The sequence below is a fragment of the Podarcis cretensis genome, assembly GCF_951804945.1.
Source record: "Podarcis cretensis genome assembly, chromosome: 5".
In the NCBI taxonomy this organism is placed as follows: domain Eukaryota; kingdom Metazoa; phylum Chordata; class Lepidosauria; order Squamata; family Lacertidae; genus Podarcis; species Podarcis cretensis.
In genome coordinates this window covers 45,038,280-45,060,272 of record NC_137174.1, presented here as the reverse complement: position 1 = coordinate 45,060,272, position 21,993 = coordinate 45,038,280, and the positions used below count along the sequence as shown (strand labels likewise).

The 21,993-nt window shown below is 39.1% G+C and overlaps 1 protein-coding gene across 5 annotated transcripts in view; it reads right to left on the bottom strand.

Moving 5' to 3' along the window:
* CTBP2 (C-terminal binding protein 2) overlaps positions 1–21,993 on the bottom strand; it is a 209,957-nt gene that overhangs the window by 163,452 nt on the left and 24,512 nt on the right. The window contains exon 2 of one of the 5 annotated variants that reach the window (XM_079976583.1): positions 20,460–20,547. The exons of the other annotated variants lie outside the window; for them this stretch is intronic. The gene's annotated coding sequence lies outside the window, so the exon portion shown is untranslated. The remainder of the gene's footprint in view (positions 1–20,459; positions 20,548–21,993) is intronic. 5 annotated transcript variants of the gene reach the window in all.

The window sequence follows — 21,993 nt, the reverse complement described above, 5'->3', positions numbered from 1 at the left end:
CAAGGAGTTGCAAGTTACACCCACTCTGCAGGAACTAACATCTGGAGGAACTGTAAATGATCACAAACTGTACTGAATTAAGGTTGGGGGGAGGGAGAATACTGTAGTAATATGCTGGTTTCTATTCTCACTAAACAACAAAAGCCACATCTTTTGTAAAAAAAATGATGGCCTAATTAAATCAAAAGGTACATGACCAAGTACAAGGACCAGGGGGGAGGGTTCCCATTTTAAGTAGGAAAAAGGCCTTTCCCTTAAATGAACTCAATTGATGGCATATTTACTTCCCTTCAATAGGCTCAGTCTACTGGCTTCTGGGATTTGTTTAGATCCGATATGGACATCCCTTTTTCCATCAAGGGCAACATTCTCTCAGGGGTGATCTGTCTAGAGCTGAATACTGCTGGTGGCCAAGGAGTGACTCTGGATGGTGCGCCCCCAGTCAGCTGAGGCCATCATCTTTCTTTTATCTCTGCCAAACCCTTCCCCACAAGGGCCATACGGAATTATGCCAAGAGCCACAGATTGCCTATCCATTATTGAGATGGTACAAAAGTACAAGACAATGATTTGGGGGGCGGGGGCAGAGTTATGTCTCTGTTACAAAATCAGCTCCGGAAGGCCCTTCCATTACAAGTTAACCCTGAACTGCTCTTAAAACATATTAGATGGCCTAGTTTGTCACTGAGGTTTTCGCTGTGTCTTGGATGTACTGGAGAGGGAGACTACCTGTCCAAATGTTCCTGCGTTTAAAAATAAACACCACACACAGGAAGTTCTCTCTGTGTTACTATTTGGTGGGAATTTGAGGGGTGTGTGGAAGAGCATTCAATCATCCCCCATCTACAGCCTGAAATGGTACAACCCAGTCTGAAGTAGTAAAGCCCAGACACAGGTTAGCTACTTCAGTGAGAATTAAGCCACTATGTTAATGCCCGTATGTGATTACTGTTAATGAACAGTATGTGATTCCCATGCTTTGTTGGATTAGGATAGTTAAAAATGCTCTTTTATCACCACTTACACCATAATAACCAACGTAGTCCTTGACCATATAATCCAGCTTTGTAATAAGCAACTTGTTTGCCCAGGTTGAAACTTGCAGGCAAGGAAAGTAGCCCTTCAGGCCAGTACAGTCACAACCACAACACTCTTTTTGTCTCAGGGATCCCTGTTTCTAGCTGTCCAATTGATGCTTCAGCCTATCCTACACCATTTTCCCTGGAGGTATCTGCTATTTGCTTCTAGAAAGCAGCATATTGGAAGCTTGACAGGGCAATGTAAAAATTTGAATCTAAAATAAGACAACTGCTAATATTTGGCATAAAATATGAAGCTGTTAAGGACATAAAAGCAAAAATAAGGTTCCTTATTATGGCATTTATAAAAACATAAATTTTTAAATAATAAGACAATTCTTTTATGCACAGAGCTTTAGTATTCTTTACACATTAGCACATTTCCCCCCTCCCTAACATTATATCTTCTGCCATTTATAATTAATTTTAACAGCTTCTGCAACTTATCCCACAGGTTGTTGCTGTTTCTTTTAAACAGTGTGCTGCTGAGAAATTGATTTGTTTTTTCCTATGCCGACAGAAATCACATTATAAAATATGCATAAATGTCATTTCTCGGGCTGCTTCTGAGGATTAGCGCAGAATAAAAGCTTACTTTAACACACGCACCAGGCGCACGAGGAAAAGAAAGAGAAAAATAAAAATAAAATAAAATGCAGTGAATAGCAAACGGTGCTGTGCTTTCAGTTCCATGTTGCTCTCAGCTGCATGAGCTTGGAATTCTGCTTAACCAATGAAAGCAGGTATACACATAGCGTTTGTGGACTAAAAGCAACCCAATGAGCCTATTGTTCCTTTTTTAAAACAACAACAATCCACCACAACCCTTCTGCTTCATCTGCTCCCAAAACAACTGACTTACAGATGAGCTGTCATGTCACAACTCTACAGGTTATGGGAATGCCTAAGTGGGGCAAATGCGGCCTCCAGAGTTTGCATTTTCATAATTGGAATTCCACAGCTGGGCTGGGAAAAGATTCCTTCCTAGTCTTTCCTTTGCAGTATGTGGCAAGGCCAAACCAGGTGAAGGTAGCTGATGAGTCTCAAACCCTCAGTGAGTTAGGGACTTCTCCTGAATGCAAATACCAGCTCTGGCAGATTGAGAGGATTAGACCAATAGTGGGTCCAACAGTCAAGAAGGGGTTTCATGAGGGGCATGACTACCTGAGAAGGTAGCCCATCTAGGAGAAGGAAAACTCTGATATCCTCCAGGATATCTTCGGCAAATGAAAAGGCTAAGGAGTAAATCCTTCACAAATCTGGTGTGGAGTCCCTAAGATGGTTGGATGGTAACTTGTACACCTCCTTCTGGCAACTCCTGAAGCCAAGCTGTTGGCAAATGTATTACTCTGCTTTCCTTTGGACTACAAGGCTCAGAGGGGGGTCTTGTTGTCTGGGCAGCCCAGGACCTCCATACACACTGCCCATGTTTGCGTCGTGGGGAGGTCACTTTGGTACTGCAATCACAGCAGTTTTGCTTCACCCCTGGAGGTGCACTCCATTGTCTTTCAAGATAGATGGATGCCATGCTGCAAGGCTTGCTTGTTTGCTTGAGCCTGCTGCAGGTTACTAAGTTTATTTCTTGGCCTACATAAATTTCAAACGTATTTATCATTCCTTCAACATTCTGCCTATGGCAGATGATCATCAAGATCTAGAGGACGATATACTGCTCACAGACCACATCCACACCCCAACAGGCCTGGGGAGTGGAAATCCCCCCACCTACTTTTCTGTGGAAAATGTTTCATTTCATAGGTTCTTAAGTATTTATAAATAAATTGATGCCATTTGGGACCTTCTGGTAAAGGGTGGGTAATAAATTTTAAAGTATGATACTAGGTAACCTTGACAGTTTCAACTTCTTAGCTTTATTTACTAACTACAAGTAAAATAAACATTCTAAATGAGATCACTCTCTGGGGCATTATAACATTTTTTTGATGCAAACTGCTCTAATTTGCATAGGAAAATTCCCCAATTCTTCTGGAAAGCCCATATCACTGCACACCAAGCATGGAGAACTACAACTCCCATCATCCCTGACTATTGCCCATGCTTGTCTAGGGTTGATGGGAGTTGTAGTTCAGCATCAACTGAAGGTTTCCCACATGTGCTCCAGTCCACTAAAGTAACCCCTGCACTTATTTTTTATGTTACAGCTTACCAGAAGATTAGTCTTCTGGGGTGAATGGAAGGAAATGTTTTTCAATCCCAAAGGGATTGCTTTGCAGGACCTTACATAAATACTGAAAGCTCCTAATTATATGGCCCATCAGCCTTGGATGTAGGGTCAATCATAAAACACACACATCATCAGGAGCTAGGTAGGGGACAGCAAAGTTGGGAGAGCTACAATGCAACATCTTATGTATCTGCTTCAATTAATTTAACTTGATAGGCAGGCATACCTTTCCCTTAACTCCTCTTTTCACATTTGACTTTTTTTTGTTGCTTTTACACATTACCAAAGCAGTGTGACAGCCACTGACGCTGCTAGCGTAATGTGTCACTCTTGTATCTTCTCGGCTAGGACATACCACATGACAGCAATGCAATTTGGACATCACAGCATGGAGATAGCCACACAAAATGGCCAAAAAGAAACTTGTGTGCATGGGTGTATTACAGACAGATGGTCTTGACACTCAAATCATCACCCTGTCAATCAGCTCATGTTTTGCTATCTTGACATGTACAAAGATCTCAAACACAGGAGCCTGCAAGCCAGTCAGATTGTTTCTGTAGAAGCAGTTAAGGGACATTAAACTACTCCTTGGTTGCAAATATACTGTCCTCCCACCAAATAAGGAGCCTAATCTGTAACTTCGGAATTCTGCAGTTTTTTCAAACGTGTTCATCTGCACCCAAGTTTGGAAAACTAAACAGATTGTATTTTACTTACTGTTTTGATTGCACTACACACATTTATGCATTTTTCAACCTGTCACAATTTCTCTCACACATGTATAAGTAATTTACAAATATAATGGGATCTATTTCAACAAAAGATTAGAATCACACCCTACATACCAATCAGGGTAGGAACACAGACACAAGGAAATGGATTGAGATACCATAGAGGATATACTTTCCTTGTCACTAGAATAATCCATTTTAAAATCCATTCAGCAGGATAATGTTATTATAGAAGGTAGATGCAGCAACCACTATATTTAAACTTGTAAAACAGGTTTAGTGTAGAATGGAGTGGAACAGAATCTGATACAAAGTGAACTCTGATGCAGGCAAGCCGAACACAACGTCCCACCAAGCAACAGAAACAGGTTGTCTGAAATTGCAAATCAATTTCTATTCAACAGAATTAAAGCACAATCATTGTTTCAGACTACTCTCATTTGAGTCAGTCAAAGCAGCAACACACAGCTCATTTAATTGATGTGAAACTAAGGACGGCGGCTGTCCATTGCCTATTTTCCATTCTAAAACATACTGTACCAATGTATAAAATTCAGATATACAACTAGATAACTATTTCTAAACAATTATATTTAGAACATGTGTCTCATGTACTATTGGGTCTCACGTAGCATCATTTCACTTTAATTAATCCATGCAATGTCATAATCATTGCCACGTTGCTAATTACTCATTTTAATAGCCACTTCAGTAACAGTATTCAAAGAATAAGGAAAGTAGCTTCCTTTCTGATATTATATATCAAATGTGCTAGTTTCTGCCATTAAGGATTTTTTTCCACAATCTTCTCTCTGTTCTACAGAGTTTCATCCTTAAGTCTACCCTTACAAGTAAAGGCTGTGTTATATACTTTCATGTGTAATACTCTTTTTACACATGAAAGGTTTCCCAAGATGACCAACTGGGTACAATCTTAAATTTATTGTTAGAGACATCTGGATGTCTGAGCCAATCACTCTGAACAGCCAAATAAGATACAATTTAAAAGGCAAGTCCAAGCTATTAAAAAGTGAACCTTAAGTTACTCTTGTCTTTATGTGCCTTAGTAATCATTTCCAAAGTGATCATGATAGTAAATTGAGAATGATAGTAAAAAGGCCTCCTCTTGCTTTCAATAGGCTACAAAAGCTCTAAACATGATACATGAGCAGATGTTCTTAGCTCTGTTCTGAAACTGTTTTCTCATGATACGTGTAGCATTATCCATCAGTGAATTTCACACCAAATCTGGGTGGCGTGTCTTATTAAGACTTCAGTATCTCATTAACATTGCGAGTGATTTGCTCTTTCTAGGTCTTTCTGCTGGTGGAATGAGCTAAATCATGGTTGAGCTTATAGTTTAGCTCTCTCTAGAGTAACTGTGAGCTGTAACCGGGTTCATGACTCAGTTTGTTCAGAAGAGCTTGGCTGCACTCCTCACCATGTCTGCTCAGAGGTAAGTCATATTGAGTGGACCTTACTCTCAGGTAAGTGGGATTAGGAATGCAGCCTAAAACCACAAACCTGAGTTCTGGCATAACTCATTAACAATTTGAAATTTTGGACACACTTTTCAAAATGTAAATATTTTTGTATACATTTTGTATACATTTTAACACTGTATATACATTTTAACCTAATACACATTTTGTATGCATTTTGGTTCATTTCAAGCTGGAACTGAATTGCAAAATTAAGAGAAGTGTGAAAACAGAAGGACAGGTGCACTGTGGTTCATATAACAATCTCAGAAGTATAAGATGAGTCACTTAGAAATGCAGACTAAACAAAACTTGTGATTATGTGTATTGGTTGGTGTACATATTTATAAGAACATTTATTCAAAGTGAGGGGATGTCCACCATAGAGCAGCATTTTTCCTAAATTATGAACATTGTCAGAAAATCTCCTTTCTCAGACCCTACATATTCACACTAAGCCATAGTTTGGACTTAGCATGATGTACAAACCAGGTGACTGCAGCAGAAGGGCTCTGGTTTAGGCATACTTTGAAATCCATTTTTAAAAGGTCTAGTGCCTTTGCTGCTGTAACAAGATGGACATAGGTCATTGGAAAGGCCATGGAAAAGCAACAATTTAAAATGTGATTTCCCCCTCAATTGGATTCTAGGTCCTCCCTATGTTCTGAACATATGAAACCTAAAATCCCTGTAATACAGGTGTTGGCTAAAAAGGGATGTGAAGGTGAAATATAAAATACAAATAGGGAAAGGAAATTAGGGAAGAAAGAGGAATAATATAAAAATAAAATATCTTCTGATGCCTCCACAATATTTAAAATTATCGCTCATACCCCTGATATTAGCCCTTTTCAAAATTTAGGGTGCAAGCATGGAGTCAATGCGTCAGCATAGTCACAGGGGCACACTGTGTTTGGAGTGAGACTAGCCAGTGGGCCCAGTTAGTGGGTCCCACTACATGTGTTGTAGTGGGAAGCCTATGTGTTTACGACTGTGTAGAAGCCTTCTTACTTACAACCAGAAGTCCTAAGCCATCAGGGTTGTAGCTGCATATAAGTCTTAACACATACAATTGCACATACAATCCCTTCATTTTACAGACATCCACATCAGGATACAAAACTTCAAGGCAGATATGAAAGGCTAACCAGCCATCAGACAATAAAAAGAATATCCATCACACATGCCTATGCAAATTAGTGTAAGATTGATAAGGAGGGGTGTTTGTGTGTGTTTCTTTGGGTAAGTTACTTTTTTTTCTTGACCTGCAGAGAGTAGCAGTACTCCAACTCTGTTTTAAAATGATTATTCCTTGACAGACAGGACACCATTAGCTTAATTTTGACTTGTGCTCCCCATTAGTATAATCTACCCTGAGATATTTCAGTGACAGTAGCAAATACCACTTTGAAATGAGCTCTCTCACTTCAAAGTTAATTACATGTATTTGGTTTTTGATAAATGAAAGCATCAGATGTGATTAATTGAAGGACAATCAATAAGATATAGCTATTAGACATCTTGATGAGCTCTCCAGAGCCACTGGACAATCTATAGCAATCAACTAACTGAAGTGTGCATACTAGGTCCTCAAATGATTCAACTAAAATAAACCAAACAAAACTCAGACTTTTTCAAGGGGCCCATTTCCTTTTTCTTAAGCTGGAGACACAAGCAGGCAGGCGGTCTTTACACACACACACACACACACACACACACACATCTCAAACCCAAATCAAACTAAACACACACAGCTGCATTGTGATTTTTCAAACTCATACACCACTGGACAACACATTCAGCTGTTACTTGAAATGTGGGTGGTTCGTGCACACCCAAAAGACACAATGGCAGTCATTTTGCTGACCTCTAGCTTTTTGTGGGTCCATGGGTTTAATTCTCACTTTGGGTGCAAGGGGTTGGGGTTTCAAGCCCTGCCATGCATGATAGAAATGTGTGCAAATTTAAAAACCACAGAGGTTACCAACAGTTTGAAGATATGACAAGTAGATGTGTTTAGAGGCTAAACTTCTAACAACTATGAACATATTGCTCTGTGCTGTCTACACTGACCAGGTTTGAGCACAGAACACCAGGTTTGAGCACAGAACATTTCCAGCACTAACTGGAGATTCTGGAGATTGAATGTGGGGCCTTCTGCATGCAAAGCAGATACTTGATGCTTCCCCTAATTACAGTGGTACCTCGGGTTAAGAACTTAATTCGTTCTGGAGGTCCATTCTTAACCTGAAACTGTTCTTAACCTGACGTACCACTTTAGCTAATGGGGTCTCCCGCTGTCGCACAATTTCTGTTCTCATCCTGAAGCGAAGTTCTTAACCCGAGGTACTATTTCTGGGTTAGCATAGTCTGTAACTTGAAGCGTCTGTAACCTGAAGCATCTGTAACCTGAGGTACCACTGTATAGGGGAAGAAACATCAGAGAGCTTTTGCCTTCATGCTCTCTGAGTTCTGAGAAGCAGCTGTCTGGTCACTACAGAAACTGAGCAGATGGAGCCTTGGCCTGATCTAGAAAGGATGTAAGGTCTCAATCCAGAATCCTTTAAAATGCTTTTTCTTCCAACTTCTACATACCAAAGACTGCTGAAATAAGTTTAATATAATATATGCCTTATTTTACTCATATTGCATGGCTAATGCAAAGCAATCAAAATCTTAGAACAAATTATTTCCATTTATTTTGACACAAAGATTAGTAGGTAGAAGATGAGGAAGAAGTCTCAAATGATGATGCATCATGTCAGAATGGGAATTACCCTTTTCCATTTCTAAGAGAGATATACAACCGTGAAGGGAACAATCTGAAGGTACAAAGCAAGAGAATATTACCAAAGGTTTTATAAAAATATGGAAACATAACTGCATTTCACAAGTATGGTATGTAAGTACTATTAGCATAAATGCTGACAACTGTTAATCTACTAAAGCCCTGATTAATGGATACAGCTGTCCATTAATACTAGGCTACGAAAATTGATTAGTCAGTTAAGAATTCAATCCTCTTGTTCAATAAAACTGCACTTTCTCTGAAAATGCAATATGGAATAAAGTAATGCATCTGCCAGCACTTACATATATTACAAATATACCTACCACATATTAGAAAAGAAAGCACACTGTGTTAACTGTATTATTTTTACTATTTCAGATGTGGCATCAAGCAATGCAGCCCGATGTAGATGGGTGATGGATGAGGGTTACATCGCCTCTGCAACATGCCATAATTGTATTCAAATCTGAGTCCACACATACCAACCCAATGTGCACTAGCCCAATCTATACAATTTGTCCTCAAAATTAAAGGGTCATAATCGCATGGACTGGGACTATGTGTCAGATTCAACATATGGCCTTATTTTAAAAATTATTTTTAACTGAAGTATTTAGGTAGATAACAGCTACAACAAATTGGAATATTAAAACAAACATAAATTGTAATACAACAGCTAATAAATCAGTATGAATCACTAAGCTGAACTGAGTCAACTCAAGATTTGACCACAACACAAAGGTCTTAGAACTTCAGCTCTTACACACCAACCCAAGGAAATACATAATAGAGCTTGGGAAACTATTTGCATAGATGGCCAACAAAGGGTATCAGGAAGGCTTGAACACAGGGGAGGCAAACAATGATGGAAAGGCAGATACTGCTAGATCCCAATTCACTGAAGCCTCCCATATTAAACACCTTCTGGAGGATAGGTCAAATGATATTACACTGACCATGGGAAAGTTTCTTTTGGAGGTCGCAAGAAACAAAGACCATCAAGCTCTAGACATAACAAAATGACTACCTCAGTCTCTTTCACCTGTTTGGTTGTTTTAACCGTATCTTGTTTTGAAACTGTTTTGTGGGTCTATGGACTGCAATAAAGATATTTGATCACTATGTAGTTAAAGCCAACCATGGTTATTTATTTTTAATGGTCCATGATAGAATTTACCATGTTGTCACCACACTGAAAAGGCAAGGGACTTGCTTCTAAAAAACTTAGTCCAGGCCAAAACACGAGCCAAAAAACAGAGCTACTGGCATCATCAGAGATGTGTCATGGTTTTGCTGAATGGGATGTCTGAAAAAGCTAATATGGGGGCAGTGCACACCTGTCCCTGAGTTTGCATCAGGTTTGTATCCCAGATTTACAATCTTTCACATAAACTTTTGCAGACCTTAAGGTATATTTTTAGAGTACACTCTCTTGCTATCCACTGACTTTAAAGAATCTTTAATGTTTCACTCAATATTGCTCATGTTTGTTGCTTGTTTTGAGCAGAAAACAGCAGACACAAAAACCCCCACTGATTTTCACACACATATATATACACTACTTGAATCTGCCTCCGGCTCAAACTCTACCACCTAGTTTGTGGTATAGTTGCATAATCTCAGCCTTCAGGTCAACCCTAGGCTATGTTTTTAATGTGATGTTCTATCCTTTTTCTACATGTCCATGTTGGAATTAGACTCCCAGGGAACAGAGATGCTAACAACAGAGACTCCAAAGGACCTGAAACTGTGATATTACAAACAGTATTAGTGCCACCATAATATTATGTGAAACTCTGTATCTTCTGATTATGTGTTAAGAAAATAAGTGTTATAATAAACTGACATTTCACTCCTTTTGGTATTTGGTAATGACAAGAGGAGCTGCATTTACTTATCTGAAAGGACAAGGCAGTGAGCAGATCCTTTCTAATCCCCCTCCCCCAAGAACAATATCCTCAATTATGTTTGGAACAGCATTTTGGCGGGCAGGTGCAAAAACACAGGAGTATACTCAAACCAAACAGAGGCCAAGCTCTGTGATCATTAGCAATCCTAAGAAAGACTTCTATTGTGTCTGTGTTTTTAAAACTTTCAAATGACACTTCCCACTCATTTTAAACCAACACACATTTGAGGCTGGAAGGAAGATTTCAGAAACTTTTCCTTCTGCTTTTGCTAAACTGGGTTTTCTTGTTTCATCTGAATCAAAAAAATGTGGTTACCATGTGCATCCTTTTTTTTTTTTTTAAGCCAACAATCATAAATCTTTTTTGTAAGTAAAACTTTACAAGTTTTAAAAGCAGGACAGAAGTATAAAAATAAACAAAAACAAAAAGCAGAAATAACAGTCTATAAAATTATGGCAAGTTTTAAATTCACTCTAATACTTCCTTTATCACTAGGGAAGCATATTACAGAAAAATGAATCAAACAACTGCTGTTCACTGAGCTCATGGTTACATATTTAACTGGTGTTCCAAAAAATGTGCAAGTAAAAGTCAGAAGAATAAGAATACATTAAAAATTAATCAATATTAGGTACGGTTAAAAGTAAAAATATTTCTCAAGTTCACCTTTCAGCCTTCTTAAAAGAATTTCCATGTCTACAAGTGGATGTTTAAATAAATGAGGATTTACCCTCATAGAGAAGTTATTCAAATAAATAAAACCAGCTTCTCCACTTTATTATTTATACTTGGATCAAAATATATGTATCTTTTGATCTGTAAATATGGGGGAAATTATACAATCCCCATTTGATGCCAGCAGTGTCCCTTCCCAAGCCAATAAGTATTTATGGAAAAATACCATTTGTACAAGTGTCTCCATGTGGGAGGAGAATGTCTCTCACACATAGTCATTGCTACTGATCTTAGGACTCAGAAAAGCAACTTCCACAAGACTGCGAATCATAGAAGCTTTCCCCAAATCTAGCTTCTTCCTATTATACAGATTTTGGTAGAAAGTCTGTGGCTCTTTGAAGAAAGCTGTGTGATAATATTCTAACCCAGAGAAATTAAGCCTTCCATGGTTACCGAAATCCTTCTCTGTCATTCTGTTATACAGAGGCTAACATAACAGTACCCCTACATCTGCGTTTCTTTCTACATCAGCTCTGAATAACTTTAATTGGTAATAAAAGTCTAGGGCCTAGGCAGAAGCCTTCCACAACTTTCAAACATTCCATCCCCTGGGTTGTATCCAACAAAGTAATTCTGTTAGCGCAAGAACTTCCACTTGCAAATGGGATTTTCTCTCCCTCTCCTCTCCCCATGTGCCCCCTCAAAATCGTGATGGTTGGGGGAAACCCTGCGACAGATTTTGAGGGGCACAGGAACAAATCTTTGCACTAATGGAGCAACTTGGTTGGATACAACCTTCTAAGAGTGACTTTTACAGGAGCCACAGTGGCTTCGTTTCCGATTCAACACAATGCCGTACACAACAGATCCCATGGCCCACAAGAAGGAAGACAAACAGCTGGATGAGAAGCAGGCAAGCAACTCCTCAAGCTGATGATTCACTGAAGCTACAAATGGTAGTAACCTACCATGAGGAAGCTGAGACTCCAACTGGAGTCTGAAGCTGAGACTCCAATACTTTGGCCACCTCATGAGAAGAGAAGACTCCCTGGAAAAGATCCTGATGTTGGGAAAGATGGAGGGCACAAGGAGAAGGGGACGACAGAGGACGAGATGGTTGGATAGTGTTCTCAAAGCTACCAGCATGAGTTTGACCAAACTGCAGGAGACAGTGGAAGACAGAAGTGCCTGGCATGCTCTGGTCCATGGGGTCATGAAGGGTCGGACACGACTAAATGACTAAACAACAACAACGTCATGAGGAAGAGATTCCTCACTTCTGTCTGCATTCACATGACCATTGAGAGCCAGAAAATCACTGTGCTATGGTTTCAAACCCAGACTAAAAATAAATAAATCCAAAAGCAGACAAGTGTAGCATTTTCACGTGCCTCACATATTGTGCAAAACAACCTATTTGGCGTAAGGAAAATATTTAAAGGGCTGGCATGTTCCCACTGTGTTACAGAATTGTTAGTAGAGTGTTATGTCTGTGTTTATTCATGAAAATTAGTAAGGGATGTTTCTGCTATTAAAGGAATGTATATCTTGTCTGATTTTGAAGTAGCATTGTAGGAAAATGTATCCTCTTCACTTACTTCCTGAGAACCTGACCAACAACACTACTGCTTTGAGAGTGATGTCTCTCTGGGGCTCTTGTACTTTCCCTTCAGTTTTTGCTATTACTTATACCAGCAGAATTCTTTTGTAGGCCATCCAGAATGTACAAACAATGAAAAATGGAGGGGGTGAGGGAGCTGTTAAGAAAAAAAGACAGGGATAATAAACCTTTAAGAGATCAAGTTTCTCAATAAATCAAAAGATATGTGGAAACACAAATTTGTGTGTAACTATTACACATCTGAATATCCCATGATCTGGACACTGCTGCCTTCAAGTACTATTTCAATTCCTATGATTTAAAATGACAGTTCAAACTGTCACTCATAATCCTTTATCACTTAGCAAGATTAGGAGAATAAACACTTCAAAGGAGGAGAGGAGGTGCTGCCATTTATCGGGCTACGACCTCAAAGGCAAGACACTTAGAAATTTACTCAGCTTACTAAAGATCCCCCTCACACCCCAAACACTATACAAACTCAATATAAACAGTCTCTAGGAAGTAGTATTTCTCCAGAAATCAATCACAATAGTATATTTACAATATACTGGCCAACCAGGGATAATATGAGTCAGGTTTCACTAAGATTTAGCCCAAGAACCTATTTTCAATGTAGATTGCCAGAGCACATGAAGTCATAATATAGAGTGCCTGAAAAAATACACATGTATGTTTTCCTTACTCAGAGTAACCACAACTAGCTTCTACGCATCTAGGATTCATGGTGTGCGTAACTGACCTACAAGATTTGGTACCACAAGATGTAGTGATGGCCACCAACTTAGAAGGCTTCAAAAGCATATTAGAAAAATTCATGGAAGAAAAGGCAATCACTGGCCTTGAAAACAATATACTACCTATAGAATCATAAGCACCCTATGATTACTAGTCATGAGAAGGATATTGTCCTCACTCTGCTTTTGGGTTTCCCATAAGGCATCTGGAGGTAAGTAGGATGCTTGTCTAAAAACGCCTTTGGTCTGATCTAAAAGGGCTTGTCTTGTGTTCATATGATTAGAGATAAGATTTTGAAATCAGAAAGTGATATCTCCATGGCACTCTTCTTTTTTTAAAAGAAATAGATTACTGCCTCTTCCTCACTGTGGTCTTGGTTTGCAGCTTTTCACTTTATATTGTGGAAAAACTGAGGCGGGTGAGATTTTCAACGCCTTCTCTAAAGATGGTCAATAGTATGAGGGAGCAATGCAGCGCTGTGAAAGATAATCAGATAATAATTAGCTTCCACAAGAACTTTGCCAAAGAAAAGAGCAGTCTTCAGGGCTCTTTTTGGCTGCATCTTGGCTCTCACACTGTGTTCCACATGCCCCAGAATACACATTAACTTGTACAGTATACTTTCAGCCATGTGCTCCACTGTTACCATGGAGCCAAAAGAGAACATGACTGAGTAAGCTCACAAGTATCTGCAATATAAAATCATTGAATGTGGTTTGTGGCAATAGTGCAGTTACTTTTGTGTTATTAAAGTACACTATTCCTTAAAATGCCAGCAAATGGAAAAATAGTTCAATAATTAAGATATGTATATCACTCTTATTAAAAAATACAAAATAGTAAAAAAAAAAAGACAGACAGCACTTATAGGTCAGAAAGGGCTGCAAACACTTTTGGCATTTTTCTACAGAAAAAAGAAAATGCAGATTCAGAATATCAAACACCAGTTGCCATTTCCAGTCAGAATCTCTTAAAGCGCACACCTTAGGGAGATCTCTGTTCCTATGCTGAGACACCTCACAATATGTGCTCTCCTCAATTATTTTACCAATGGTAGACTACTGTGAAGTGAATTCTCTATCAACTATTATTTTCAAACTTCTGTTGAGCTGCAGCCACTTCCCACCATTCCATTAATATATGGATTAGTGTCGCTTTTAACTATAAAGGTAAAGGTAAAGGTACCCCTGCCCGTACGGGCCAGTCTTGACAGACTCTGGGGTTGTGCGCCCATCTCACTTAAGAGGCCAGGGGCCAGCGCTGTCCGGAGACACTTCCGGGTCACGTGGCCAGCGTGACATCGCTGCTCTGGCGAGCCAGAGCCGCACACGGAAACGCCGTTTACCTTCCCGCTGGTAAGCGGTCCCTATTTATCTACTTGCACCCGGAGGTGCTTTCGAACTGCTAGGTTGGCAGGCGCTGGGACTGAGCAGTGGGAGCGCACCCCGCCGCAGGGATTCGAACCGCCGACCTTTCGATCGGCAAGCCCTAGGCGCTGAGGCTTTAACCCACAGCGCCACAAAGCATACAACATTCTTAAAGCAGAATCTGTATGATCGCAGGAGAATTATACCATTATCCATATTGGGGGCGGGGGGAGAGAACCTGACTCCTAGTGATTGGCAGTTGTGTGCCCCCCCCCTCAGTCAAAATGACCCATGGATCAATTTCCTACCCTTGATTTAAGTAATGATTGCTGTCCTGTACCTCTTACGTTGGGACGCAGGTGGCGCTGTGGGTTAAAGCCTCAGCGCCTAGGACTTGCCGATCGAAAGGTCGGCGGTTCGAATCCCTGCGGCAGGGTGCGCTCCCGCTGCTCGGTCCCAGCGCCTGCCAACCTAGCAGTTCGAAAGCACCTCCGGGTGCAAGTAGATAAATAGGGACCGCTTACCAGCAGGAAGGTAAACGGCATTTCCGTGTGCGGCTCTGGCTCGCCAGAGCAGCGATGTCACACTGGCCACGTGACCCGGAAGTGTCTCCGGACAGCGCTGGCCCCTGGCCTCTTAAGTGAGATGGGCGCACAACCCCAGAGTCTGTCAAGACTGGCCCGTACAGGCAGGGGTACCTTTACCTTTTTACCTCTTACGTTCTTTCAATACACATGTAATTGTGGGCAGGCTGTTGCTTGTGATGCATTTTGTTGTATTGCTCTTCCTAAAAATAACATCTGTTCTTAAAATGTTTTTTGCTTTATCCAGTGCTTCCAGACTCCTGTGCAAGTACAGGATCTGCTAAATGGAAGAACTTCTTTGATCACAAAACTATTACCCTGCAGCCTGGGTCACCCTGCAATGATTTTAAAGGTTACTGTGATGTGTTCATGAGGTGTCGATTGGTAGATGCTGACGGCCCCTTAGCCAGGTTAAAGAAGGCCATTTTTAATCCAGAGCTGTATGAAAACATTGCAGAATGGATCGTTGTAAGTTTTTAAACATAAGAAATCTCTAATACTATGTTGTGAACTGTGGTAAAGCTTGCCATTGTCAGTTGTTTTGAATTTGAATTAATTCCCACCTCCAAAAAATCCCCCTTTGATTGCCACAATTCAAAAACGCTACCTTGATGAGTAGGGCTTTTACAAGAGCAGTAGTTCATTTTCTTCAGAGCCATTGTAACATCTGCTTTGCTAATATGTAAATATTTACCCGAAGGGTAGCATGCTAGCAGTTATACACGCACACAATCAAATTCTCCCACAAAGAAATCTCATCTCAAATGAAACCATTTAAAAGTCCATTAAGAATCGTGGATACAGTTTGGGACAACAGCTTAGAGAGACTGTTGAGCACCAAAACATATCAAAACCGCTGATTAAATATCAGATTTCTTGCCCTTGTTTAGGCTCTTTTGTCTCCTGTGAGTACAACATAAGTTACAGGTATTGGTGCCAGTCCTGTCACAACACATGCTATACAGCCAGTAAGGTTTGTGAAAAACTCATGATTTAGAAATGTTGGGGGGGAGGAATGGTGTCACAGACAAATTATCAGTTTTTATTCTTCATCTAGTTGTCTCTATTTTGACAAGATATGATGAATTAGCTTAGTTTAATAAACCCTTCACAGAATGTGTTGGGGATTTTTAGCGTACAAAAGCTCAAAGTAGCTATATGCATGTGAAGAACAAGCTCAAATCAGAAGAACGGATGCAGAAAAGAATAGCAGAATAAACAGGTGGCAGTGATAAGTGGCAAAAAAGTGTTGAATGGAACAAGGGCTAGAACAGTTGAAAGAGGAAATTGTGTAAATTGCTTAGAGGTTTTCATGATGATGCAGTATACAAATTCTGTTTAACAACAAAAACCCATCAACATAAAGAATGGATCACACAACTACTGGGGAGAAACACCAACTAACTCCAGAACACATATTCAATCAAACTTTTTGAAAAGATTCTATTGCATTTTCACAGCTTCAAGGAGTTCAGCAATCTTGTGGAAACTGTTACTATTTCATCATGCTGAAACATCACTTTGGGATCACATAGTGCTAAAAAGAAGTTTATAAATTATGCAAAGAAATAAAAATAAACTGGTGAAGGTAATTTTTGAAGCAATCATTTCAGGCAGAGAAGTTGTGGAGATAACCATTTATGTGAAGAAGGTGCTCCTCTGTTTTGCTTTTTTCGTTTGTTTGTTTAGAGATTTGCTCATAATACATTTTGTTTAGCCACTACTGTTGCATTAGTATGTGAAATTCTATCGAGTTTTTATGCTTGATTTTTACTTGTAGTGTTTCTTGAGGTTTAAGAGGATATTTTGCTTTGCCGTTGAATATACTGCTTTAAATATGGCTCTTGCATCCTGCATTTGATTTACATTTGTAATTTTTGATTCTGATATTTTGCAATGATAATTTGGATGTTATAAAATCATGCTGTAAACCACTTAGAGCTATTTTTATTTTACTGGAAATGTAAAGTGGTATATAAATTATCTATGGGAGTCTTATTTGAACCACAGGAAAGGAAAGCTTGCATTTGTTCAGTACACCAACAAACAGCAAGAAAAACACTATTCTGAAATACCCAAAGACAGATGTCAGCTTTCAAGTCTTGCTATGGTGAGGTTAAATCATGACACGGATACTGAAGAAACCTGAAAATCAAACCTTTTATGCTGCACTGGCAATATCCACATGGGCAATAAGTCAGAGTCAGTACCACTTTCAGAGTAAACATATGACCAAAGGCAGTACAACTTTTTCAGCTTCCTACAGTGTCACAATAAATGACAGAGCAGGCACTTGCTAAAATGTTAAGACCACACACATTCTATGGCAATTACTTGGACACTTTCCAACATTCCATCTGCAAAGACATTGTGGAAATGTCTTCTCAGTGACTTGCCTTTGTCCTGGATAAACACAGTCACCCGAAGTATAAAAGAGCATGCAAGGAAGATAAGATGTGCTGTAAATGAAAGGCAGGTTCTTCCAGACTGTGTCATCCCAAAGAACTGCACAAAGAAAGAGGCACTATCTTGTCTCACTGGGACCTTTGTTATAGACACATGCTCAGGTGTTACTCATGTGGATAACTGGGCCCAAGGCAGCAAGAATGCACAGGCTTAACTGATTGCAGCAAACTGACTGAGCGGTATATAAATCTTGCAAAATAAAATACCAGCCAGGTAAAAGCAGTATGTGGAGCAATTACTGGCTTGAATGATATGCTAGAAAATGTTTTAACATCACTGCAGATGCTAATTATTATTTGCTAATCACCTTGGGAATTTGTTTGAATGATGGGATAAACTTCCCTATAATAAATTTATATTTATCCTTTTTTCTGTTGTGTTGCAATATTTTCTAGTTATTTATTATTTTTACCAGAGCTACCCAACAATTTGTCACACATACTTCTCTATTAAAAAATATTTAGGTACTTCTAACAGCAAGAGGTTACCTAACTATCTAGATCAAGAAAGGGCTCAAGTAATAAACTGATGCCAATTTTTGAAGAATTCCAGAACTCCTTACAAACAATGGATTCATTTATTCAGAAAGCTCAAGAGTTTCAAATGCTACCTTTGCTAAACCTTTGAAATGGCAAAAATGTAGCAGGTCTCTCTCTCTCTCGTGAATAAGGGGGAAAATCTAACTTTACATAAATTAAATATATAAATTTGATTAAATATGTTTGTGCCTTTGCGATGACATTTAGAAAAGGAAGTATTCATTTTCTGTTTAGAAAAAGAAAAACTCTTTCAAATGTAATTTGAAGCTGTCAAGCCAATCTCCTTTACAGATCTTTTAAATGTCACCTACCTTCGGAAGGGAATGGCAAATTCCTTACAAAACGTGCAACTGCAAACAGGCCACGTTAAATCAAGAATTTATTAAAATAAGCCACTGACATTTACATTGATTAAGCGTAGCCCTTTTGCTTTCTCCCTTCTGCTAGAAGCCCTTTCAAAAGAAGTGTCACAACATCTTATACTGGCGTTGTTCTTACAGTAATTCCGAAACACACAACTAGGCGTTACGCAGGCAGCTAACTCATGAAAAGGGGCTGCGTGAAAAGAACTCGCTGGGTTCTATGCATGGAGATTAATGCGAAATTGTAGTTGTTCTACACTGGGACTTGGTGGGGTGTTCCTTTATTATTTCTCTCCAGCATCCTTGAAATTTACAGCCATTTTTTTTTAACTGTGCTTTGTATAAATCAATTACAACACTACACTTAATAGCTTTAAACAGAAGACTATATTAATCATAGCTTAAACAAAAGGCTAGCACTACTCACAGTCACAACATGTATTAGTGAACTCTACAGTTTAGCATATAAAATCAGCATTTACAGTTCAGATGCTTTTTTTTAAAGCCTCAATAAGGGCAGTATTTCTTGTAAAATAGAGGGAGAAGACAGCACTTAAAAGTGATTGTGACACACACAACCCTGAGGCAGACACGTTAACCCCGCTTAACCACTGATCATAGTTTTAAAACTATTCTCACCCTTTGGTCCACAATATTTTAGCAAGCTATGAATTATGATTTTCGACCATGTAGGGAATGAAATATCTCCCATGCCTCATCATGTACAAGCACTGCTGACTCGTAACAACCACCAACAGAATTTAAAGGCAGTATTTCCTGTAAGCTGTCTTCTGCAAAAGCATTGCTATTCAGTCTGCTACTGAATCTGTAACAAAGTGAAGGAGATTAACTATTATTCCAAGGTATAAAAATCTGCTTCTGATCTATAGTTACTCTCAGGTAATGTGAAAAGGGTTAATTCCCAGCTAATTAAAAGGTGCTGTATGGAAAGGCATCATGAGAATAAATATCCAGTTCTACATACTGTTAAACGTTAATCTCTCTCTTCTCTGAACTAAGAGGAGACTTAACAACAGACTCTGAGCCAGCAAAGAGGGCACATACTCGCACACACAAACGCAAAAGATACTTAGAAACAGCCAAATACCACTATCTACAACAGCTATTTTGAAATAACTATACATTGCGTATGCATCAAACAACATGCCTCAAGATTTGGAATGTGGTGCCATCAACAGGCAGGTAGTACCCAACTCTCTCCCCACTTTCCGGTTTCAGGGAGGGGATGGGGGTTCTGAATTGATGACCATTAGATAAATGCTTGGTTCAGATAATGGTGTTCAACATGTTTCAGATGTAGATTGCCCATTAAGAACCCAGTTTTCAGCTTGGGAGTGCTCCTGAAGTGATGTGTCAGCTGTGGCCAAGAGTGCCCAGCAAAGGTTGCTCAAGTGGTTCCATTTCCTGGAGGCTGGCATGGCCACTGTCACACATGCTTTGTTCTTATCCATATGAGATAGTGCATCATATAGGATGTGTCATTCTAGGGGGTAAAAGTTATTTTTTGCAATTTCTTCAGTGGAGGTCTTAAAAATATGTTTTGGGCTGTGAAGAATACAAAACCTGCCATTATTTTTGTGACTGGACAACATTTAACTTGGTAAGTTTACATCTGATGAAGAACTACATAAACTGGTGTCAGAAAATGACAGAAGTTTAATTTTAGCTTCTGAAAATGTCAGGTAATGCTAAATAAGAATAAAAATAAGAATATTAATATATACTGCAAGTACTTGGCAATCATTTTTAATGATTTCTATGCAATTTTACACACATTCTACGTAATTACCAACCAAAACTAAATTATATTAATTTAACCAAAATATCTTTTGAATTCCTAAGTTATGTTTAAACTTTTTAGCACCCCCTCATTTTCAGAATTTGAAAGTTGGAAACTTTAACACACCCTACTGCATCAGAGTGGGGCTGGCCTTGAAGAACATTGAAAAACTATCCATGACACGATCAATGTTTTAGCCAACTCACTGCCTACACTAAAATAGAAAATGAGATGATTTAACATTAAGATCTATTGCATGCAGCACAGGCCAGTTTGGGTGGGAAGAAGTGTTGACATTGACTGTGTATAAATGATGTTTTGTTTTTAAATGAGATTGGCTATTTTGTATGCCATTTTCTAAACTTAATATCTCAGCAATGAGAATGAAGTAGTTTTTAGAGGGCTTTTAAAAAAGATAATTTCCAATTCATTTCGAAATTTAAAGCTGGTACCACAAATTAAGGCTTCAAAGCCTTACATGGTTGTGTCTAGAATATCTTACAGATGGCCTTCTTCAATTGGAGAATGCCCACATGTTAAGGTCTTTACGGCAGGCCTGTGGCACCACTACTAGAAGCACAGTAGATGGGGAATTTTCATTGCTAGCCCAAAGCTTTAGAACTCACAGGCTCAGGAAGGGCTCCTGGCCTCTCTATGCATATTTTCATATTGCAATCTATACAGGATATGGTTACTTGGGTGCACCCCGACATGGGAATGTGCTATTAGTGAGTATTTGGCTTAGGTGGAGCTTGACTTAACAGTCTGGTATTGGAGCTGCAATAATTATTGCTAATAATGTCGCATTCTGATTTATTGCTATTTTGATGGTTGTACTGTTATCATGATAAGAACTTCCATATTAATACACTGTTCCATGTTATGATTGACAAAACTGTTTCTAGTATTGCTTTTACAAACCATAACCCCCTTTGTGAGAACACAGCCATTATTATTATTTTGGTATAAACATGTGAATTACAGGTGATTGTAAGGGCATCTAACTGGATGGAAGCACCGCTGTTTTCACTGAAACTTCCAGGTATGTCTAGTATTGCAAAATTAATTGGTTTGAGTTCAAGGCCAACATTACTTTCCAAGAGTGCCCTGTCATTTCTAGGCCTTTTCAGGTTATCATTTCATAAAAATGCCAGCATCTCCAGTGGAATTTTCAAAGAGATTAATATCTAAAGTTCACTTGCATAGTAGCATTGTACAGTTTAAGTTAACATTAAGTATAGTTCTTTTTCTGAGGTTGTTTACTTGGAGGGCTAAGAGAAGACATATATTGGTTTGGTTTTTATGCATGAATCCACTCTGCTTTAATCACATGGGTGAAAGCTTTGTTTCGTTGCTATGGTCAGAACATCACATAACTTGTTATGTTTTACTCATACTCATGGGGAAACAATCCAAAAACAGCACCCAGCAACAGAAGACAGCACTATGACCACAGCATTAGCCTTCCAAACAAACTGTGGATTGTGATATCCACCAACAAAATAGAACAGACCACCAAATGGCCTCCACAGAACAAGAAATCCACCTAAACAGCTCATCAGCTAAAGCACAACTATAATCTGGCGGGACGAGACTATACAGAAAATGTGCGTTCAAATTGTCCTTATCTACCAGGGACAGTAATTCACTGCCCTTATTT